The sequence below is a fragment of the Oncorhynchus nerka genome, linkage group LG11 (genome assembly GCF_034236695.1).
Source record: "Oncorhynchus nerka isolate Pitt River linkage group LG11, Oner_Uvic_2.0, whole genome shotgun sequence".
Classification (NCBI taxonomy): domain Eukaryota; kingdom Metazoa; phylum Chordata; class Actinopteri; order Salmoniformes; family Salmonidae; genus Oncorhynchus; species Oncorhynchus nerka.
The window spans coordinates 65,208,084-65,233,471 of record NC_088406.1 but is presented as its reverse complement, the minus strand read 5'-3'; the positions used below and the strand labels follow the sequence as shown (position 1 = coordinate 65,233,471).

The window sequence follows — 25,388 nt, the reverse complement described above, 5'->3', positions numbered from 1 at the left end:
GCTTTATTACAGGCCATAGTGTCTCTAACTGTCTTCATCTCCCCCATAGAAACAACAGTGACAGCACCGTCAACAACAACGGAAGGGATCTGTTGCAGCTCTGTAGAAGCCTGGGTCTGTACTTTGTCAATGATAGGTTACAGGGGGGGACTCTTTGGGGAGATTCACCTACTGCTCACCTCTTGGCCACAGTACAGTAGACTATATGATCACAGACATTGACACTTTCTCTCTCATGCTCATTCACTGTCAAGCCACTAACACCTCTGTCTGATCACAGCCAAATTACGTTGTTCCTCAAAAGAACAGACATGGAAACAACCAGACATTCACAGCCCAGTAAGCTGTACAACATCAGAAATTCATACAGATGGGCCCAAAACAGCACAGAATAATACCAGAATGCAACCTGGAACCAAAACATCCAAACACTCTTAGATAACTTTCTGGATACCACATTCACTCACAGTGAAGAAGGCACCAATCTGGCAGTAAAAAACATCAACTATATATATTCAGGCAAACAGCAAAAGAAGCACAATTGAAATGGATAAAAAACAAAACAAAAAAGATCACAGATGACAACTGGTTTGATGCAGATTGTAAAATTATAAGGAAAAAAATTAGAACACTATCCAACCAAAAGCACAGAGACCCAAATAATGGTGAATTACGCCTTCATTCCTGTGAGACTTTAAAACTCTATAAAACGTAACACTCAGAACCAAAAAAGCACAGTACAACAGCAAGCAGCTGACACTAATTGAGGAGTCCATAAACACAAAAAACTTCTGTCAGGAATTAGCGATACAAAATGGTGACATATGGACAACCCATTTTAAAACACTCTACGACACCGTTCAAATTGACACAAACGCAGAACAATGCCAAATTCATGAGAAGTTGAATGAAAGGACAATCAAAATCCATTGGATTCCCCAATTACTGACCAGGAGCTCTAAGAAACTTCAGGCTCTCAAATTTAAAAAAGCATGTGGACCTGATGGCATCCTAAATGAGATGCTCAAACTCACTAGTGCCAAATCTTAATTGGCTATATTAAAACTGTTTAATTTGATCCTGAGTGTAGGTTATTTTCCTGACATCTGGAATCAAGGACCCATAAACCTAATATTTAAAAAACGGAGACAAATTTGACCCTAACAATTACAGAGGAATTTGTGTGAACAGTAACCTGGGGAAGGTTTTATGTAGTTCTAAACTTCTTTAATAAGCACAATGTCTTGAGTAAAAGCCAAACTGGATTTATACCAAAACATCGCACAACTGATCATATTTACACCCTACGCACCCTGATAGATAAACATGTCCACCAAAATAATAGCAAAATATACGCTTGCTTTATCGACTTCCAAAAAGCATTTGATTCTATTTGGCATACAAGACTGTTCTACAAAGTTATTGAAAGTGGTGTAGGGGGTAAAACATATGACATAATTAAATCAATGTATACTGGCAATACATGCAGCATTAAAATTGGCAAGAAAAGAACAGAATTCTTTAACCAGGGGTGGGGCCTTCGCCAGGGTTGTAATCTGAGCCCTGCACTCTTCAATATTTACATCAACGAATTGGCCACTATTCTAGAAAAATCCTCAGCCCCTGGTGTTAGTCTCCACAATTCAGAAGTCAAATGCCTACTCCTCGCAGATGACCTATGCCTGCTGTCACCCACAGCACATGGCCTACAGCAGAACCTGGACCTGCTAGAGCAGTACTGCCAGACCTGGGCCCTGGCAGTAAACCCCAAAAATACTAAAATAATGATTTTCCAGAGAAGATCCAGATCTCAGACCAAAGTTCTCAATTGGTACAAAATATATAGAGTACTGCACACACTACAATTACTTAGGTTTAAAAATAAGCTCAACTGGACACCTTAATGAGGCAGTGAATGAACTGAGAGAGAAAGTATGCAGGGCATTCTATGCCATTAATAAGCGCATTCAAATTTAAATACCTATTAAAATTTGTCTAAAACTAATTGAATATGTCATTGAAACAATTGCACTCTATGGCAGCGAGGTGTGGGGTCCACTGGCAAAACAAGATTTCATCAAATGGGACAAACACCCCATTGAAACCCAGCATGCAGAGTTCGGTAAGATTCTCCTACATGTCCAGAGGAAAACTACAAACAATGCATGCAGGGCAGAATTAGGCCAATATCCACTAATAATAAAAACTAAAAACAGAGAAATTAAGTTTTGGAAACATCTAAAATACAGTGACCCCTCTCATATCACTACCAAGCCCTGCAATGCCAAGAGCTGAGCAAAGAAAAGAGTCCCCTCATCCAGCTGGTCCTGGGGCTGAGTTCACAAACCTGTTCTACTAACACACTGAAGCCTCAGGACCAGAACATCCAATCAATCAGGATAAACCAAATTACAACACAGTCAAAACAAAACTATATTGCTTATTGGGAAACACAAGCACAAACACAGAGCAAAATGCAGTGCTATCTGGCCCTAAATCGACAGTACACCGTGGCCAACTATTTGACCATGGTTACTGATCAAAACCTTAGAAAAACCTTGACAAAGTACAGGCTCAGTGAGCACAGCCTTGCCATTGAGAAGGGTAGACACAGGAAAACCTGGCTCCCTGTAGACGAAAGGCTGTGTAACCACTGCACAACAGCAGAACCTGAGACAGAGCTGCATTTCCTGACTAAATGTCAAAAATATAAAACAATTAGAGAGTGTCATTTCCCCAAATTTGAAACCCTTACTCAAGGTTTCAAAGACCTCTCTGATGAGAGTAGGCTGCCCGTCCTGTTGGGGGAGGACGCAGAGAGCTGTGGGTTGGCAGCGCACTACATTGCTGCCTGCCATAAGTTGAGCGACAGTGTCTGACAGACCAATCAACCTGCACATGTACTCTACTGTATGCTTATTGTTATTGTTGAATGTATCGTTATTTTGACACTTGGTTATTGTTGTTACTGTTGTCCCGTTGACAATTTTGATTCTCATTTTTATTTTATATTGTAAATATCCTAAATAAGCTTTGGCAATATGTACATTGTTACGTCATGCCAATAAAGCAAATTGAATTGAAAGAGAGCGCGCTGAGGAGCATGTTGAGTAGAGAGAGAGCGCTAAGGAGCATATTGAGTAGAGAGTGAGAGAGAGAGCTGAGGAGCATGTTGAGTAGAGAGAGAGAGAGAGAGAGAGCTGAGGAGCATGTTGGAGAGAGAGAGAGAGAGCTGAGGAGCATGTTGAGTAGAGAGAGAGAGAGCTGAGGAGCATGTTGAGTAGAGAGAGAGAGAGCTGAGGAGCATGTTGAGTAGAGAGAGAGAGAGCTGAGGAGCATGTTGAGTAGAGAGAGAGAGCTGAGGAGCATGTTGAGTAGAGAGAGAGAGAGCTGAGGAGCATGTTGAGTAGAGAGAGAGAGAGCTGAGGAGCATGTTGAGTAGAGAGAGAGAGCTGAGGAGCATGTTGAGTAGAGAGAGAGAGCTGAGGAGTATGTTGAGTAGAGAGAGAGAGAGCTGAGGAGCATGTTGAGTAGGGAGAGAGAGCTGAGGAGCATGTTGAGTAGAGGGAGAGAGCTGAGGAGCATGTTGAGTAGAGAGAGAGAGAGAGCTGAGGAGCATGTTGAGTAGAGAGAGAGAGAGCTGAGGAGCATGTTGAGTAGAGAGAGAGAGAGAGAGAGAGCTGAGGAGCATGTTGAGTAGAGAGAGAGAGAGAGCTGAGGAGCATGTTGAGTAGAGAGAGAGAGGGAGCTGAGGAGCATGTTGAGTAGAGAGAGAGAGGGAGCTGAGGAGCATGTTGAGTAGAGAGAGAGAGAGCTGAGGAGCATGTTGAGTAGAGAGAGAGAGCTGAGGAGCATGTTGAGTAGAGAGAGAGAGAGAGAGCTGAGGAGTATGTTGAGTAGAGAGAGAGAGAGCTGAGGAGCATGTTGAGTAGAGAGAGAGAGAGAGAGAGAGAGAGAGAGCTGAGGAGCATGTTGAGTACGTGTCTTTACGTCTGACGTTGCTCTGCTCTGTCCCATTGTCAGGGGTTGACTGATGGTGCACTACTCAATAACTGTCACACTACAGGCCGTAGGGGACTGGTGTGTGAGGACTGATGTGCATGCGAGTGTCTTTCCAGAAAGGCAGAGAACAAACCAAGTGAGGGTGTGTGTGGTGATAGCAGTGTTTATGTAAAGGTGTGGGTGTGTTTGAGGAGACGGACTTGTGTGTGTGTGTGTGTGTGTGTGTCAGACATGTGTAGGATGTGTACACGCTGTGCGTATGACGCGTGTATGAGTGTGTTTGGTCGTACTCACGTGAAGCAGAAGAAGAGCGTGGTGGATCCCACCAGGAAGGCTGTCGCCGCCGACACGGGCACGTAGCGGGACGGGCGAAGTGGCCGGGACGGGGAGGCGGTGTGGGGGGGCGAGGGGAGGCCACCCACACCTCCACTCTTACTGCTGCCCGGCATCACACAGGGGGAGAGGGGAGGGGAATACCCAGGGAGGGAGAGGATTTGTCTGGGGTGTGTGGATGGAGGGATGGATTATAGATAAAGAGGGAGGGAGAGATTAAGAGAAAGGGCACAGAGAGAGAGAGGGAGAGGGATTGACGGGGTTAGAGAGGGAGGTAGAGGAGTCCCCTTCTCAATCGGACCAGGACGAGAGAAGACCCACGCCTCTGCATGTTCACCGGAAAGAGGGGGATGAAGAGAAAGGGAGATAGACCGGCCCTCCCTAAACCGCGTGCTCATAAAACAACTCTGTCCCTTTGCTTAAAGTTGTCGGGCGTCTATTCAACTTGACCTTCGGCCTCGTCTGAGAGGAGGGGTTAAGATAAGTCAGAGAGTATTTGAAAGGGGGGAGATAAGACAGAGATAGAGGGGGGGGGGGGGGGGTTGATTGAGTTGGACTCTGACAGCTAAAGGCTTAAAGAAACTCCACTAGAAGGCCTTTTGTTTTACACACAGGTCAACATAAAAGTAGACTGGAACATGAAGCTAAACAAGAGCCGCTATTTAAAAAAGACGTGTTCTCGTAAGATTGAGGCGTTGCCGCTCTATGCTTGAAGTACTGGCTTCATACAGGAGGACGACAACGACAAGCTCTGCTCAATTGTGGGTCAATCTCAAGGCTGATGCTTTTAAATTGATTGGTTTCTTCTCTTTAGTCTTTAAAAATGGTTCCTTACAGTGGATTTGGGTAAATATCTTGACGTTTTTAAAAGGAATATCAAGAAATGTGTGCGTGCGAGAGGTAAATAACTTAATTGAAGGCTTAGTGATTGTACGATACAAAAATAAAATTGTGCAATAAAAAAAAATGTAAAAGCTGTGATATGGCTTGATCGTTTCAGGTGGGGTTTCGAAAAATCTTGGACCCTCCCTTTTCTAAAGAAAAGAAGTAGGATGTCTCAGTAAAGCATCATGTATATGATTTGGTGAAGCCGTTTTAAAAACGTACATTTCCTTTTTATTCATTACAATCTCACTCTCATCTAGTCCTTAAGACTCATAAACATTTTTTTTTTGTTTTTTTTAAACAACTACTCAACTTTGAGGGGTCAAAGGGTCAGGTAGGTACAGAGGATGAGGCAGATCGCTTTGGTTGACCTGCTATACATTCCCTGTTCAATGAAAGCCCGGATCAATAACTTAATATTTTAACGACCTCTGGTTCAGTTCAATGACATTCAGACCCAATAAACTTCTCCCCTTCCAGACGAAGATGACACATTGCTTCCGTCTGCAGATTGTACGGTTCCGTCTGTACGCTACTCTTGTCTGTGACCGACTGAGTATGAATGTGGCTCTGACACAGATGTTTTAAAAAGGAGGATGTAGCGATCGAGAGGTAGAGATTGATTGCAAGGTTTTTGATTCGATGCGGGTCAAGACGTAAAAAGATCGCAACATAGCAGTTTATTTTCTGCCTCGATAGAAAAGGTATCACTGTAGCTGGTCTACTGTGTAAACTGGTAAACAAAGGGGGGAGGGGAGAGAGAGAAAGAGAGAGAGAGAGAGGAGAGAGAAAAGGAGAGCAAAATGGTCTTTGATTGTGTCCAAGTGGGATTCTTGTCTCTCTGTATTTTGCTCCCTGGTTGGCTCAATCCTCAGATGAGATGGGAAAACAAAACAACATCAAAACAAGAGCGAAAAATCAGCGGAGACTAATATCTCAGGCAGTCCTGTAGTTGCTCTGGAAGTCAGCTAGTTTCCTCACTAAATAAAAATGGCTGTCCCTTCAGTCCAAACAGCATTTTCACAACGCCAATGTGCTCGTAGGCGGACGCTCAGACGTTGGTCTTCCTGGTCGGGGCATCCCTGAGCCAACGGGAGACAAGCGGGAGGTCTCAGAGGTCGATCCCACCTGCTACAGGTGTGGGTGGAAGAAGACGTGTACACAGGTCAAACTGTGCGTGTCCCTGTAACCTGTAGGAGTCCATGAGGGGGCACATATCCGAAACACCCTGAAAGATCCTCCTGGAAAACGGTTAAAGAAAAACAAACAAAAAAAGGATAGAAAAAAAAGTTGAACCCAGAGAGGAAGAGGAAGGGCCTGAAAATTAGAAGCTGGATCTCCCTAGTGGATATTGATGAAGAGCTCCTCCCCAGTGCCTGTGGACATCCAAGGCCCAGCTGCGTTAGCTAGCCAAGGAGAGGACGATGAGGAGGGCCGTTAGTTACATAAGCCGCCGTCTCACTGAGCGAGGCAGCCAGCCAGCCATTCCCATTCCCCCAGGGCCATTCCTCTACTTCCGTCCCCCAGCGGAGTGCACCGAGAGGGGGGACGACACCCTCCCACTACGACCCCTGGGAAGCAACTCTGGGTCTCGGCGGGCGTGTCTGAGTGACTGCGAGACGTTTATGTGACTCTCTAGGGCTACTTCTAGAGGAGTGTGTGTGTGTGTGTGTGTGATTCTCTGTGTGTGTGTGTGTGTGTGAAGGGGGAGAGTGGCAGTTAGGAGAGCAGTGTGATAATCTGTAATAAAAGATCCAACAGGTTTTCCAACAGGCACGGTCTCTCTCTCCACCCCCCGCTGGCGTGTCACTGGTGATCGTCCTCTCTGTAGTCAGATACGTCTGGCACGGCCTCTAGACGTCTGCTGGGACACAGCTCCTATAGGGAGGGAGGAGGAGGAGAGTGGGGAGAGAGACAGATGGGATAGAGAAAGGGGAGGGTGGGAATAAGAGAGAGGGGAAAGCGAGGGAGAGGAAAAGCGTGGGAGAGAGATACACGTCTTTAGCTCCATCATGAACCACAGCCAACTCTATGTATGGGACTTCATCGTAAACAAAACAGCATTCAATGTCGAGCACCAACTAGTCTAGCAGGAAAGCGTCGGTTGTTCACCTTGCTTCTGCTGTGGAAGTGATCTGCTGTTGTCACTGTGTGTGTGTGTGTGTGTGTGTGTGTGTGTGTGTGTGTGTGTGTGTGTGCGCGCCCGTCAACCGGGAGTGTGTCTGTGGGCAATATATATATATTTTTATCTCGGCCAGCAATCATTCTGGTTCCTAAAAAACAAATCCATAAAAACAAAGGTGTGATTGGGTCTGGCAGATATTCCGTTAGCCCTCCAGGGATTCATCTGAAAGAGTGTGAGAACAACAAAAAAAAGACAAATAAAAGTGTCCTGTCCCTCGTCTCCAAACAGTGTATGACAAGGTGTTGAGAGACGACGCTTTTCATAATTAGCCAACTCAAAAATGGGAGTTGGGCCCTATAACCAGGGCCCCATGTGCCATTCAGACACAACCAATGCTAGAGGGTGTGAACCGCGAGCGTACGAGTGAGACGGAGTGAATGTGAGTGACTGTGACTGTGAGTGACTGTGAGTGAATGTGAGTGACTGTGACTGAATGTGAGTGACTGTGAGTGACTGTGAGTGAATGTGAGTGACTGTGTGTCTGGGCCTGCGAAGGACACCACGTTTGGCACCAAATGAGAACGCGCTCGTCGGGACCGGGGGTACAACCTGAACTTGCACAATACCGACGCTCATTTTGCCGTTTTGCCCCAGGAGGCCTACATCCTCTGTCGAAAGAGGTATTGTCCAGAACACGGCCCATTGTCCGCCACATGAGGTGAGAAGACAGCGATAAGACGCAGCACCTGAGGTCTCGCTCCATTCAGACTCAGGAATTTCACTCCTTTACTAGAGTGCAAACATCAGCAAGTTATTATGATTCGTGAACAGAATCTGCATTTATAGTGGCTTAGTGCTTTTTCCTCAATCTCAAAGTGCTTTAAAATTGTATTGGGTTGAATTGTCCGTTCCTCGACCAATTAGGCGCCATCTCCCCTTCGACAGTTGAAGTAGTCAACTCAAACCCCGGTCCCTCTGTTACATCCTTCCCAGGGTCGTATTCATCAGGCACCAAGCAGAAGAAATACAGACAGACGGGGGAGGGAGGGAGGGACTAGCTGAGCTAGTCCAATAGCTGAGCTAGTCCAATAGCTGAGCTAGTCCAATAAAAACGCTTCTAAAACACAACGCTTAAAAAAAAAAGTGTTTCTCCCATGTGCCACCTCTTACGCCGGACAGGTCCGTAATTAGGGTGATGTAGTTCTAAACGGGCTGACTAACAGGGGACATGCCTATAGGTATCAGGCTCAGCTATGCAGAGACTGGAAGTGACGGTGACAGTCAGACCGGTGACCTGAATCATTCAAACACTAATAGAGCATGGAGCACATCAGTGGCAGCTGCCTATAGACATAGATTAGGAACCACTGGCCACTTTAGTAATATTTCCGTATTTAGCGTCTCACATTCCACGGTGTCTTAGTCACTTCAATTGTTTGTAAATATTGCATCACCCACCTCATATGTATATACTGTACTCCATACCACGCCACTGTACCTTAGTCCAATTGCTGCTTTCACAGGTATGTATATACTGTACTCCATACCACGCCACTGTACCTTAGTCCAATGCCGCTTTCACAGGTATGTATATACTGTACTCCATACCACGCCACTGTACCTTAGTCCAATGCTGCTTTCACAGGTATGTATATACTGTACTCCATACCACGCCACTGTACCTTAGTCCAATGCTACTTTCACAGGTATGTATATACTGTACTCCATACCGCGCCACTGTACCTTAGTCCAATGCTGCTTTCACAGGTATGTATATACTGTACTCCATACCGCGCCACTGTACCTTAGTCCAATGCTGCTTTCACAGGTATGTATATACTGTACTCCATACCACGCCACTGTGCCTTAGTCCAATGCTGCTTTCACAGGTATGTATATACTGTACTCCATACCACACCACTGTACCTTAGTCCAATGCCGCTTTCACAGGTATGTATATACTGTACTCCATACCACGCCACTGTACCTTGGTCCAATGCTGCTTTCACAGGTATGTATATACTGTACTCCATACCACGCCACTGTACCTTAGTCCAATGCCGCTTTCACAGGTATGTATATACTGTACTCCATACCACGCCACTGTACCTTAGTCCAATGCCGCTTTCACAGGTATGTATATACTGTACTCCATACCACGCCACTGTACCTTAGTCCAATGCTGCTTTCACAGGTGTGTATATATTCTTAATCCAATCCTTACTTAGGTTTCCGTGTATTTTGGGTATATGTTGTGAAACTGTTTAGATATTCATTGTTAGACATTACTGCGCTGTCGGAGCTAGGAGCACAAGCATTTTCGCTACACGCGCAATAACATCTGCTAAACACGTGTAAGTGACCAATAACATTTGATTTGATTTGTAACATGATCTCCCATGTTCTTCTAACTCTTACGTCCCAACTGGCGACCCGCTTGCTTTTTCCTGCACTACCTTTGACCTGGGCCCACACCATTTACTATAGGGCCCTGGTCCAAGGTAGTGTACTATAAAGGAACTAGGGTGTAATTTGGGACACAGGCCAAGTAAGCCTCTTCCCGAGCCAGAACGGCGATAGTACCTAGGCCTGTCTCCTGTTTCTGTAGTGGGAGGCAGCTTGGAGGTATAAGGACAACCCCTAGACAGGACGCTGGTCTGTCGCAAGGTCTCAGCCCCGATCCGTCTCCTTGGCCTAACCCTAAAATTGTCATTTTGGACTTTTGAGTCTACGACTATCACCTATGACTGACCCCTCTCTCCCTTTCCTTCTGGAATCTACATCTCCAGCATAAGGGAAAGGGAAAGACAGAATAGTAACAATAGAACAATCCCTGGTATGTCTGGAACATATAAACTTCTCCCCTGCTTTGGGCTAAGTTCCAATCGAATGTGTGAAACACATAGACCTCTGCTCTGGGCTACGTCCCAATCAGATTCATCAACCTCCTAGTATCCTCATCTCCTTTCCTTCATCCTAATGGAGGTAGCTAGGCAGACCAAGGAAAACCCACGGTGCTAGCTAATTATAGCCATGTAAAAAGAGGCCCAGCGTTTTTCCTAGTCAGTTCACATGGTCGGGAACACTTCTGGCTTTACTTGTAAGAGAGAAGACTGGCTTGTATCACTCAGACCAATGGATATCGGAGTGAAACAGATGCTATCTAAGAGTATTGGGACACAGCATGATACTGATATAGGCTTGTGTCCCAAATGGCAAACCTATTCCCTAGAAAGTGCACTACCCTACGGGCCCTGGTCAAAAGCAGAGCCCTATGGGCCCTGGTCAAAAGCAGTACACTACATAGGGAGCCATTTGGGACGCAAAATAGATGGTTAGCCTGCAGCAGTAGAATCTTGCCAGGAAAAGGGTGTCTCTGCCTAGGCTGTCATAGTACTGAGATCTAGATAGAGATTACACATATTGAGCAAAATGGGGGGGCACACACACACACATTCACTCACTCTCGGTGTGTGTGTGTGTAACATGAGTGCGGATGATTGCCTAATCAGTGGGGTATGTCTTACTGCCGTGGGGAGGAAACAGAAGCACAGACACACAATATGACTCACCGCAGTGCTACGCCCTCCCCGCGTCCACCTCATTTTTAGGGTTGTCGAGCAGATATGCAAATCACAACCATTCATGTATGACCAACAATACGCATCTGTCCCCTCCCCCTCTACAGCCTAAAGGTATGTGATCATCTGAAAAGGACTAGCGGGTACCAGGTACTGAGAGATGATTAGATACTCAAAGGTGACCACAGATGGACTTAGATTACTATCTATCTCTCTCATATATATATATATACACACTTACATACATTCAGTACCAGTCAAACGTTAGTACACACCTTCTCATTCCATGGTTTTTCTTTATTTTTACTATTTTCTACATTGTAGAATAATAGTGGAAAAAATCTAAACTATGAAATAACACATATGGAATCATGTAGTAACCAAAAAAAGCGTTAAACAAATCAAAACATATTTGATATCTGAAATTCTTCAAAGTAGCCACCCTTTGCCTTGATGACACCTTTGCACACTCTTGGCATTCTCTCAACCAGCTTCATGAGGTAGTCACCTGAAATGCATTTCAATTAACAGGTGTGCCTTGTTAAAAGTTGATTTGTGGAATTTCTTCCTACTTAATGCATTTGAGCCAATCATGTGTTGACAAGGTAGGGGTGGTATTACTTTAAGACATGAGAGTCAGTCAATATGGAACATTTCCGCAAATACCTATGATGAAACTGGTTGAGGACCACAACAGGAAAAGGAAGACACAGAGTAACTTCTGCTGCAGAGGATAAGTTCATTAGAGTTAACTGCACCTCAGATTGCAGCCCAAATAAATGATTCAGAGTTCAAGTAACAGACACATCTCAACATCAACTGTTCAGAGGAGACTGGGTGAAGCAGGCCTTCATTGGGGAAACTGCTGCAAAGAAACCACTACTAAAGAACAGCAATAAGAAGACGAGACTTGTTTGGGCCAAGAAACACAAGCAATGGACGTTAGACCGGTGGAAATCTGTCCTTTGGTATGATGAGTCCAAATTTCAGATCATTGTGATGGTGCATTGCTGGTGACACTGTCAGTGATATCTAGAATTCAAGGCACACTTAACCGGCATGTTAAACCTGTCATCATTAAACTTCAAGGGAGGAAGGAAGGATGCATTTTACAAGTAGTATCCTCACTGGGCCTCTGTTCAAGTCTCTAGTCTCCCTCTTTGGTTTCCACTGTCCAGGAGAAGTCTTGACTTCTGGACCATTGACCTAGCTGTGGAGGACCTCCCACCGACCCAACCAACAAACTAGCTGCTTGATCTGGGAATTTTTCCTCAAATTAGTCTTCCCTCACCTTTCTCAAATCACATTGGAGGGGAGAAGATCCAAGGTACCGCCCCTCAGGCCTTCTCCGACCAATGCTTTTTGAGGAGAGAGGACACAAGACGAGTTGGGGAAAGAGCCTGGGAGGGACTATCCCATGCGCTGAAGACAGACACAGATGACAGCTGAGAGGGAGAAAGCGAGAGAGAGCCTATTCTGACACAGTCAGATTCCACGAGGATTAGCTAATGATCATCACCACTTCCTCTTCTTTTCAGTAGGCTGCTGGGTAAAACAAGCGGACACCTACCTCGTTGGGCATGCTCACCTACATCACACTCAACGGGGAACAACGTAACTGGATGCCATGGCGGTGTGTGGTCACCCCGTAAGGGAAATTGCGTATGTGTTTGCGCACAACGGCTGTGCGTCTGTCTCTGGGCTACATGCCCCAATTGCTCAAAGGCATTGAACTCCCTCTCTCTCAGTCTGTACATTTTCAGCCATCATTCCTTACCATTTACATGACCCCCCCTCCATGGGGATCAATAGAGTACATTCATTCATTCAGAAAACACCACCGACACTCACACTACATCTGGCGCTTAAAACCATCTACACAACTGACAAACCAAAGTCCTTACAGTTCCTTCCTGCAATAGAATAGGCTTATGATCGGAGTGGGGCTGTGATGGAATTTTGCATGGTGGTAATTGGCCAGCGAAATGACCGCAGTCGCTGTAAAACCGTTCCAATAGCAAATAATATAACACAATTAAAATGTCTTATTTTGGACGCACATTTTCCCCTCTCCTCCTGACTGCATGCACTGTCGTAGGTTATATTGCTGTGTGCTGCTGCGCCTTTCGACGTGTACTCATTTGCTTCAACACCTCTTGCTTGTTTCAGCAAAGAGCAACAAAGATTCATCACGTTGTTAAGAGTCCATGTGACCCGCAGGAAAAGGACAGTCGCACGGCTACCCGGCTGTCTCGTCTCCAGTCAGCTGTTCGTAAAAATATATATATATATATTTATTTATTATACGGTGAGATTATCCTGCATCTACAACACATTCAGAAAGGTATTACTTCCCCTATCACTGAGTGAGATCACCACCCTGCCCAAAAGAACTTGGCTTCAATTGGTTTCCATGGAGATGTCTGCCCTCAGCTGACCCGGATGCTGTAGAAAGGGGGCCTCGACACAAAAGTTGACCGATGACAAACAAAACACTGAGGTTAGGTGGAAAGAATGAGTGTATAATGTGTATTGTACCCCACACAGACCTAATAAAGAAGGCAGTTGAGTACACTCATGAACACAATGAGTGTTTCCTCCTTCCCTCATCAGCCACAGTAGCGCCCAGCTGGCCATGACCATTGGCACAGGCTACTCTCTTCACTAGCTAGGTTTCCATCCAATTGGCAACCGATGTGAATATTCAAAAATATGCATAGAAACAACATGCGTATTTTCCCCACCAGCCATAGTGCACATAAAAATAACTTTTCGGTCAAATTCTCCTGTACTGAATAAAAAGTACAAGTGAAACGGGTTTCCAATCACATTTTCAACTCTACTCATGGTTTTGTCACATACGCTCTAGCCCACATATGTCAGAGTCAAGGCCCGCGGGCCACATCCGGCCCGCAAGAAGGTTTTTTACGGCCCCTGGGATGATCTTGATTTATTATTAGAACCGGCCCGCAGCAAGCCGGCAGCCCGCAGATCTTTTACACGCACCAATACTACATTTCCCACAATGCAAAGGTGACGCACCGAGCAGTAGGCTGCTTCATTTCAATATTTATTGGCACAGCAGTCGTCAGCATCACAGTAAAATTAACTTTCAGATACCCATCAAAAATGGCAAAACGGAAGGTGGATACTGAGAACCGGGGGTTTCAAACAAGGTGGGAGTCGGAGTATATGTTCACGAAGGTAGCTGGAAAACCTGTGTGTCTTCTGTGTGGAGAAAGTGTGGCGGTACTGAAAGAGTATAATCTGAGACGACATTATGAAACGAAACACGTGGACAAAAACAAGAATATGGACATGGAACAAAGGCTACAAAAGGCAGAGGAATTAAAACGAGGCCTCAAATCTCGACAGGCTCTGTTCAAAAAAGCCAAATCACAAGGCCAGGCTGCTGTCAAGGCCAGTTTTATTTTGGCAGAAGAGATCGCTAAATCAGCCCGGCCATTTACGGAGGGGGATTTCATCAAAAACTGCATGATTAAAGTTTGTGACGAAGTTTGCCCAGAAAAAGGCAACTCTTTTTAAATGTGAGTCTGAGCAGAAACACCATTGCCGAGAGAGTAGACCAGTTGTCCATCAATCTAAAAGAGCAGCTTGTGAAAAAGGGAAAAGATTTTATTGCATATTCCTTGGCTGTGGATGAGAGCACCGACATTTCTGACATTGCCCAGTTGTCAATTTTCATCCGCGGAGTGGACTCCAACCTAAGCGTGACAGAGGAGTTTTTGGCTTTACGTCCTATGCATGGCACAACTACGGGGCATGATTTGTATGAAGAGGTGTCAAGATGTGTAAATGAGATGGAGCTGCCTTGGGAAAAACTCGTGGGTTTGACAACCGACGGAGCACCTGCGATGTGTGGACACAGGAGCGGACTGGTGGCGAAGATACGGGAAAAGATGCAAGAGGAAAACGCGACAGGTGAGCTGACAGCTTATCATTGTATCATACACCAGGAAGCGTTGTGCGGTAAAGCCTTGAAAATGGAGCATGTAATGAGCATCATCACGCGCACAGTTAACTTTATCAGAGCCAAAGGTTTGAATCACCGCCAGTTCAAGGCATTTCTGACGGAGTTAGAAACGGAGCATGGTGATTTGCCTTATCACACAGAGGTGCGATGGCTAAGCCAGGGAAAGGTGCTTCAAAGATGTTTCGAGCTTCGTGAGGAGATTTGTCTGTTCTTGGACAGCAAAGGGAAAGACACAACACAACTCCGAGACGAAATGTTTCTGTGTGAAATGGCTTTTCTGTGTGACATTACGAGTCATCTGAATGCAATAAACTTGCAGCTGCAGGGTCGGGATCGTGTCATCTCTGATATGTACAGTACAGTGAAGGCATTTAAAACCAAACTGACTCTGTGGGAGACGCAGATGCGGAAAGAAAATTTGAGCCACTTTCCCAGCTGCCAGACCATGAAAGAGAAGCTCTCTACCAGTGCGTTCCCGAGCACACAGTTGGCTGATAAAATAGGTATGCTTGCCGCTGACTTTCGACGCCGATTTGCTGACTTTGAAGCACAAAAAAGCAGGTTGGAACTGCTCGGTAACCCATTTGCTGTTGACGTGGAAAGCTCACCACCAAACCTCCAAATGGAGTTGATTGACCTCCAATGCAATGATGCACTGAGGGCAAAATATGCGGCAGTGGGTGCTGCGGAGTTCGCCCGTTCCTCCCGGCACAATGCCCCAGCTGCGCATCCAGGCTGCTCAAACGTTGTCTATGTTTGGCAGCACATACCTGTGTGAACAACTGTTTTCTTTGATGAACCTGAACAAAACATCACACAGAAGTCGACTTACTGCTGAACACCTCCACTCAATTCTGAGGATTTCTTCAGCTCAGAGCCTTACCCCGAACATTGATGAACTTGTGGAAAAGATGGGACACCACCAAGTATCACCCTCAACCTCAAACAAGTGAACATTACTGTGCAATCACATATTTAGAGTTTTTACTCAGTTCAAGTTTAAAAGTTAAAATTTAATATTTGTTTTCACTGCATGTTACTTCTCCTTAAACAAAGTGTTGTTTTTGATTAATAGATTTTTGCACTTTATTTTTTTGTATTTCAATCCAATTATATTTTTAAAATATTTCAGTTGAGTGGATGATAGAAAATTGCTATTATTGTTTTTTCTTTGAAGTAAATTTAGCCCACTTTTGCTAAAATAGAAAATATAGTCTACTGATGGTGCCTTGAATACCGGTTTCTTTCATTTAATGTTCATGTTATGGGGATATTTATATAAAGGAAATGTGTCTTTTGTGTCTGTTGAAAATTAAAGATTACTGACAGAGCCATAAGAAAATATTGCTTTATTTATCTGATCATATTGTAATATATTTGTTAGGTTTTCAGTAGGTTCAATTAGGTTCACTAGACTATATGCGTCATTTAAAAAATGTTCAATGAACATTCGAACAGTCCGGCCCTCGTCTTGTAGCTGATTTTTTTATTTGGCCCTCCGTCCATTTGACTTTGACACCCCTGCTCTAGCCCATGTATTCCCAAACTGGGGTACGTGCAATGCCGTCGGGGGTACGCTAAATAAAAATGTGGTTAATATTTTTTATTTTCCCCTTTACATTTTCAAACAGTCCATTTATATTTTCCAACGGGGCTATGCATTTGGGTGAGGTTCCCCCCCTGCGCCTTGAGTAGCCTCGTTTCACTGCCAGAAATAAAATTAAACCATCAAGTATTCAGCGAAATAACAACACAATGTAAAAAATACAGGTAGCCTAGTCAAATAATTGACATCCAATCACATTAACCGTTACTCTCTCGCGGGAAACCTTCACTCTTGCACAGACACTTAGAAACAAAACATGACCATTTGAAAAATAAGCCACGGGAGGTTTTTTTGTGCGGGAATAAAGATGACTTTCGAGTAGTAAGACAGGTATAAAAGCAACAGTATATGGTGAGCTACCGAGTGGCTAGGACAGGCAATCCCCATACTATTGTGGAGGACTTTATTCTTCCTGCTGCCACAGATATGGCTGGGGGGAAAAGGCCCCCCCCAAAAAACTATACAGACAATGCCTTCATCAAATAACATTGTTTCACGACGCATCAGTGACATGGCAGGAGATGTTTTGAAGCAATTACTGCTTTGCATACAAGCCAGTGAATTATATGCATTTACAGCTGGAAGGGTCAACAGACGTGATGGGAATGGCACAGCTCCTGGTATATGTCTGTTACGTTTATGGGAGGGGGGTCAATTAAGGAAGATATCCTCTTCTGCAAACCAGGACAACATGAGAGGATATTTTTAAAGTACTGGACAGCTTTCTGACATCAAATGGACTTGGGGTTAAGATGTGTTGGCATCTGTACTGATGGCGCAAAAGCCATGACAGGAAGACACAGTGGAGTGGTAACGCGCGTGCAAGCAGTTGCTCCCGACGCCACTTGGGTCACTGCAGCATCCACAGAGAGGCTCTTGCTGCCAAGGGAATGCCTGACAGCTTGAAATATGTTTTGGACACTACAGTGATAATGGTTAACTTTGTTAAAGTAAGGCCCCTGAACTCTCGTGTATTTTCTGCATTACGCAATGATACGCAGATATTCTTTACTGACCATAATTTTCACGTTTGACCACTTGCCTGATGACGTGTTTCTCACCCGACTGGCCAATCTGGGTGATGTTTTTTCTCACCTGAATGATCTGAATCTAGGATTACAGGGACTCTCCACAACTATATTCAATGTGACAAAATTGAGGCTATGATTAAGAAGTTGCAGCTCTTCTCTGTCTGCATTAACAAGGACAACACACAGGTCTTTCCGTCATTTAAATGATTTTTGTTGTGTGCAGATGAACTCAAGCTTACAGACCATGTCAAATGTGATATAACGAAGCACCCGAGTGAGTTGGGTGCGCAATTACACAGGTACTTTCCCGAAACGGACAAAACAAACAACTGGATTCATTATCCCTTTCATGCCCTGCCTCCAGTCCACTTACAAGACAAGAGAGCCTCATCGAAATTGCAACAAGGCAAGCGGTTCTGTGAACATCGAATTTAATCAGAAGCTACTGCCAGATTTCTGGATTGGGCTGGGCTCAGAGTTTCTTGCCTTGGCAAATCGTGCTGTTAAGACACTGATTCCCGCAACCACGTACCTATGTGAGAGTGGATTCTCGGCCCTCACAAACATGAAAGCTGAATACAGGCACAGACTGTGTGGAAAATTATTTCAGATGGAGACTCTCTCCAATACATTCTTTCAAGCACACCCTTCTCATTAACCTGTGGTGAGGTATTCAACATTTTTGAGGAACTAATATGTAAGATGGTTCAATAAAGACCAAAATGATTGATTATTATTATTACTATTATTATTGTATTATTACTTGTGCCCTGTTCCTATAAGAGCTCTTTGTCACTTCCCTCGAGCCGGGTTGTGACAAAACCTCACACTCATTCTTATGTTTAATGAATGTATTGTATCGTGTGTGTGTGTGTGTGTGTGTGTGGTGGCAGGCTTACAATGATGGCAAAAAAACAAACATTTGAGAGTGCGCTGACCCTGGTGCGAGAGGGGGTACGCAGCTGGAGGTTGAATGTTTGAAGGGGTACGGGACTATAAAAAGTTAAGGAACCACTTGGTCTACATGATGAGATTATGATGGACAAAATAGTGAGATTATTGATATTTTTCCAACGGTAGTGAAGCATCAATCAAGTCAGCAGAATAAGACAGCAAAAAAAAATAGTTTGGAAAGGAGCATCAAGCTCATCACGTGCAACACCCTGTTGTCATAACTCATTTCATCTGTAACCTAATAAACTGCATTCTTCCCCGAGTCCTAGCAGGAGGATCAAACAGAATATCACCACGTGACTCCAGATTTACTTCCATATGGATATATGAATAGTTCTGAGTAAATGCATTTCCGCCGCCATTTCGTACATAATTAATTTTACCTACACAAAATGATATTTTGTTTTGTCGGCATTTGGAAAGTTTACAGACAAATTTGCTGTTCCCATCAGGCCTGTAGTGACATGTTTTATCCAACATGTACTTCACTCGCATAAAAAGGGTTGGATGAAAACCTGGTTACCGTAATACATTAAAATCACCACCACTAACAACTTCTCCTGGACCAGGGGACAGCGGAGGAGGAGTGCATACATTTGCATTAAAATGGACTCTGCATGGACTGCGTGCGTATCATGATTGATGAGGTGGCAGAGAGGTCTCTCCCTGAGAGTGTATCATTCAGTCCCCATTCATCAGAACGGAGGTGAGGATCAGATGTGTCCCATTTTCCTTTTGTTCGACACATGAGCAGAGCTGTAGGGAAGTCATTAGCTTCTATATCCATAGTCATAAACCCCACCCATTCCTACAAGTTATCTTCTTCAAATTATATTTTAAACCTAACCCCACTGCTAACATTATGCTTAACCCCGACCTTAAATTAAGACACATTTGTGTAGCCAATTTTGATGTTGTGGCTGTGGAATCTGACTGCTTGTGGAAACCAAATACTCCTGAATAGCTTCCTCTCATCATCTCCTTTTGTTTGATTCATGTACCTTCTATATTCCCTCTCTGAATTATCCTTTCCTTCCCTTACAGGGAGGATTCTTAATGTGACCTCACTGCTCATTTGCATCTTATTCACCACCCACTCTTCATCCTGCAAACTTCACAGGTTTCAAGGTGGACCCTGCCTGCAGGAACACACCATCTAAATAGCTGACAATCATGTGTTCAGTCCTCAACAGGATCACCTGTCAAGTGTTACCACACAAGCTATGCAGGCATGTGCTGCTAGGGCTAGTCAACACCCTCACCCAAAACTACAGGTTGGTGTCTGGTCTGCCAAGGGATAGGCCTTTAGTGCAGCATGTGATTTGACATTATGGGGGGACATCATTCATGTAGTCTGACAAATGGTTGGATAATCTAAAATGGTCAGGTAGGCTATATACAATTATACCTTTATACTAAATCTGTAATACCGAAGCATCGTCAATCGATCGAAAAGGTTAGTTTGCGGTCACGTTCAGTGAAAAAAAAAGCGTTATGATTTGAACCCTTTCTCATTCTCTTTGACAAACCCCATTCCGCCTGTAATATTTTTTGGGTGTGTATCGCTGCGGTTCCACTCTGTCACTCTTCTGTATAGGCCTCAAAACTCATCCCCGAACTCACTCTCTTGTCTAGGTTGAGAAAAGATACCTTCAAAACTGGGGTCGACGCAGCGGCACAGCCCGATGTGTTCTGACGGCCCGGCCTTGCTCGAATCGAGATGACACACTAAACCACACTCGTTACAGGTTAGCGTAATAAATATGAGTTCGACTCATATCGAGCGAGGCATGGTTGGCTGTATGGACGTTGACTCCGATTCAACAACTTTGCCCCGAAAATACAGACATTAACGTTACTGTCACCCGGTGAAAGTCGGTTATGGGAACATTAGCGAACTATGAATTGACTAGCGTTACTAGTCTATGACTAGCTAAAGCCCCCCCTGTAAAATGTAGCTCGCTTCAGTGGTACGGAATGGAGTAGATATTTTGCAAGCCAGTTAGCCATTTCTGGTGGCTAACTTCTAGCTAGCTAGCTTGGAAACTGTGCTAGCTTGGTGGCAACACCTGAGCGTTTGGGCTACCTAGCCAGCTAGCGTTTGGGCTACCTAGCCAGCTAACGTTTGGATACCACATTTAGCCTGCAAAGCTACAGTAACATTAAGTTAGCTTCTAGGTTTAATTTTCACAACAGCATTTTGACAAACCTGGCTAACCATTTACCTGTAGCTATGTGGATTCACACCGGCTCCTTGAGTGAATAAATCCCAAAACGGTTGAATGTCCCCCCCGTTGATAGATTAGATTGATGATAACCGTTTTAATCTCCATACGGTTTGGTGTTGGGTCCTCTGTGTTAGCAATTTGGCTAGATAGCTACATTTTCCTTCTCCATTACGGTACAGTACACGCCTAAAAGATAAGTATCTAAAGCTGTTCGTTATCACTGGTCGATGGCTTCGGTGCATGTGTTTACATAACGGCTAGGCGTTTTTTTAATCGAAGACACGAACGATTGCAGCATGTAGATTGTACTGAGATGCCCGAAGCCGATACATATTTTCAGGACCAACCAAGCGCAGATGTCCACGAACCTCTCTCCGAGAAGATATTGAAGTCCCGCCTCCTTCCTTGCTATTGGAAAGTTTATCTGTCAACCAAGAAGTTGAGTTTCTCGTGTACATTATGTGGTATGTGGCCAATATACGACATACAGCTAGGGCTGTTCTTATGCACAACGCATCGCACAGTGCCTGGACGCAGCCCTTAGCCGTGGTTTATTGGCCATACCACAAACCCCCGAGGTGCCTTATTGCTATTTTAAACTAGTTACCAATGTAAATAGAGCAGTAAAAATAAATGTTTTGTCACACCCGTGGTATACGGTCTGATATACCACGGCTGTGTGCCAATCAGCATGCAGGGCTCGAACCACCCAGTTTATAACAGATCCTATACCATGGGTATGACAAAACATGTATTTTTTACTGCTCTAATTACATTGGTAACTAGTTTATAATAGCAGTAAGGCACCTCAGGTGTTTGCGGTATATTGCCAATGTACCACGTCTAAGGGCTGTATCCAGGCACTAGTGGCATATTGGCCAAATACCACACCTCCTAAAATGATTGATTGATTAGACCATTTCATTGATCCTTAAATTAAATCTCCACACAGGGGACACCGGGCCATGCAAAACGAACTTTCCCACTCATCAGTAGAGATCAAGACCAATACATCATGTCATGTACTTTTACTTTGTTGATCATGATGGTCAGTCAATGTCCATACAAGATACCCTTCCAAAATAAATAACCGTATTTTGACTCCCAACACTCGAATACAATCAGGTATGTATTGGGTAAGTGGTTTTAGCCTGGCTATTCCTACTCCATGATTGACAGGTAGGCCTTGACTGAAAGGGGGTGTTTAAAAACCCTCTGACACACTGACATACTAAATACTGTGTGTTTTGCGTATGTGTACTGTCTCAGCGTGTGTGTGGGCCCGTAAACACACACACGCCAGGGGGATTAAAGCGACAGCAGGAGTTTTGGATAAGCCCACCCTACCCCTCCTCTCCACACACACATATTCCCACAAAGCTCACATACATACATACACTAAGTTGACCAACATCTGCTGCAGCACCACCAGACATAATGAAACAAATCTGAATCGCACTAATGAAATCACACACAATGGCATACAGTGTTTCCCCTAGGATTTTGTATGCAGCGGTGGCATGGTTAGTGTGGGGGGTCCCTCCTCTTTGCCTTAGAGACAAAATATTGCTTTTTTAAAGTAACTTCCCAGTGTTTCCAGATTTCTATGAAATATGACCTATAATTACTTACAATAAGAGTGAAACTATTCCCATTTTTTGGAATGAAAACTAAGTTAAAAAGCAGCTTTTCTGTGTTGGAATGGTGTGGGCATATCCCAACAACAGAATGGTGTGGACTATACCCGTCATAAAAAATATTAATGCAAGTAGAATGCTGATTGGCTAGCTCATCCTCCTCTATACCGCTGATTACCAGGACCCCAGTGTCCGGTCTGGAGTTTGAAGTCACGAGCTCCGCTGGTCAGCAACTGCGAACAACCTAGCGGTGCCAAATGCCCTGGTTTGCCCTAGAACGCCTATGTAATTATGATCGTCAGAACGGCCCAACATTTTTTTTAGATAGCTGTTTTGGGCTCTAATATGTGTTTATTCGATCACCATGATGAGTTATTTAAAAGTTTGCTACAAACCGAGATCATTAATTAAATAGTGATCATTCTGACTACTACAGGACCACGTGCTGACACAGACCAATCACTGATGGGCAGGCTACGAGGAGGCTCGCACCCTCATGCACGCTCTTTGCACTTGGTATTCACACCGATGTCATCTAGCAGCATTGGGTTGACTGTCTCAAGCAGGATGAAAACGACCACATCAACTGTGATACTTTGCTAGTTACGGACACTTTCACCATGATCCTTAGTGATGCTTTGGTGCCGTTCAGCCCCATTCAGCAATATGGCACGCTTCGAATTAAAATACTTCCAGCTTCACGCGCCATCGGGAGTTTTCCTTATGAATATGTGGATGATGTCAGCGCTGTCACTAGCTACTGGTTTTAATGGCAAGGGGTTTTACATCATACTCTGAAGAAATAGCAAACTTTAAAAAAAAGTTTGATGTGAGGTTTTTGAAGTAATTTTTCTCAAATGTATGTTTTGGCCACAAAACAAGTATAGGACTAGTCAACAACATTTTTGTATGAGTTAACAGAATATTAACTTTTAAAAGTGTGATTTTCACTTTACAGTTACTTTCAAACCTAGTTTCCTGCAATTCTATACATTTTGTCATGGGGCTGAGAGAAAAAATTGCAATTTTAAAGCTGATTTCCTGCAATTCTACACATTTTGCAATAGCATAAGAACATCACATAAGCCATCTGAGTGACTCAAACTTTAGCAAAATCAATGGGGACCCCATGCCGTGACATTTTTGGAATTTTAGATTCTCCCTGACTGTCTAGTTTTTATTTTGGTGGATGTTAGTTATCAAATATGATCTTATTAAAACATACAGTTGAAGTCAGAAGTTAACATACACTTAGTTTGGAGTCATTAAAATAGTTTTTTCAACAACTCCACAAATGTCTTGTTACAAACTATAGTTTTGGAAAGTCGGTTAGGACATCTACTTTGTGCATGACACAGATATTTTTTCCAACAATTGTTTACAGGCAGATTATTTACCTTATAATTCACTGTACCACAATTCCAGTGGGTTGGAAATTTACATAGTTGACTGTGCCTTTAAACAGCTTGGAAAATTCCAGAAAATGATGTCATGGCTTTAGAAGCTTCTGATAGGCTAATTGAAATCATTTGAGTCAATTGGAGGTGTACCTGTGGATGTATTTCAAGGCCTACCTTCAAACTCAGTGCCTCTTTGCTTGACATCATGGGAAAATCAAAAGAAATAAGCCAAGACCTCAGAAGAAAAAAAATTGCAGACCTCCACAAGTCTGGTTCATCCTTGGGAGCAATATCCAAACACCTGAAGGTACCACATTCATCTGTACAAACAATAGTAGGCAAGTATAAACACCATGCGGCCACACAGCCGTCACACTGCTCAGGAAGTAGACGCATTCTGTCTCCTAGATATTAACATACTTTGGTGCGAAAAGTGCAAATCAATCCCAGAACAACAGCAAAGGGCCTTGTGAAGATGCTGGAGGAAACGGGTACAAAAGTGTCTATATCCACAGTAAAACAAGTCCTATATCAACATATCCTGAAAGGCCACTCAGCAAGGAAGAAGCCACTGCTCCAAAACCGCCATAAAAAAAGCCAGACTACGGTTTGCAACTGCACATGGGGACAAAGATTGTACTTTTTGGAAAAATGTCCTCTAGTCTGATGAAACAAAATAGAACTGTTTGACCATAATGACCATCGTTATGTTTGGAGGAAAAAGGGGGAGGCTTGCAAGCCGAAGAACACCATCCCAACCGGGAAGCACGGGGGGTGGCAGCATCATGTTGTGGGGGTGCTTTGCTGCAGGAGGGACTGGTGCACTTCACAAAATAGATGGCATCATGAGGTAGGAAAATGATGTGGATATTTTGAAGAAATATCTCAAGACCTCAGTATGGAAGTTAAAGCTTGGTCGCAAATGGATCTTCCAAATGGACAATGACCCCAAGCACACTTCCAAAGTTGTGGTAAAATGGCTTAAGGACAACAAAGTCAAGGTATTGGAAGTGACCATCACAAAGCCCTGACCTCAATCCTATCGAAACATTTTGGGCAGAACTGAAAATGTGTGTGTGAGCAAGGAGGCCTACATAACTGACTCAGTTACACCAGCTCTGTCACGAGGAATGGGCCAACATTCACCCAAGTTATTGTGGGAAGCTTGTGGAAGTCTACCCGAAACGTTTGACCCAAGTTAAACAATTTAAAGGCAATGCTACCAAATACTAATTGAGTGTATGTAAACTTCTGACCCACTGGGAATGTGATGAAAGAAACAAAAGCTGACATAAATCATTCTCTCTACTATTATTCTGACATTTCACATTCTTAAAATAAAGTTGTGAACCTAACTGACCTAAAACAGGGAATATTTACTAGGATTAAATGTCAGGAATTGTGAAGAACCGAGTTGAAATGTATTTGTTTACGGTGTATGTAAACTTCCAACTTCAACTGTATATAGCTCCTTTATCTTTTCTACGTCATTTATATCTGGCATTAGTCATTTAAATTGACACAGAATACGTTTTACTATCCCCCAAATTATATATGTAAAAAAATACTGCTAATTGAGTATAGGGGAAACACTAGGATAGGTGGCTGACAA

At 43.9% G+C, this 25,388-nt stretch overlaps 1 pseudogene; it reads right to left on the bottom strand.

The window, feature by feature from the left end:
• LOC115137344 (palmitoyltransferase ZDHHC5-A-like) overlaps nucleotides 1-6,762 on the bottom strand; it is a 24,789-nt pseudogene extending 18,027 nt beyond the window's left edge.
• Between the last annotated feature and the right edge of the window lie 18,626 nt (nucleotides 6,763-25,388).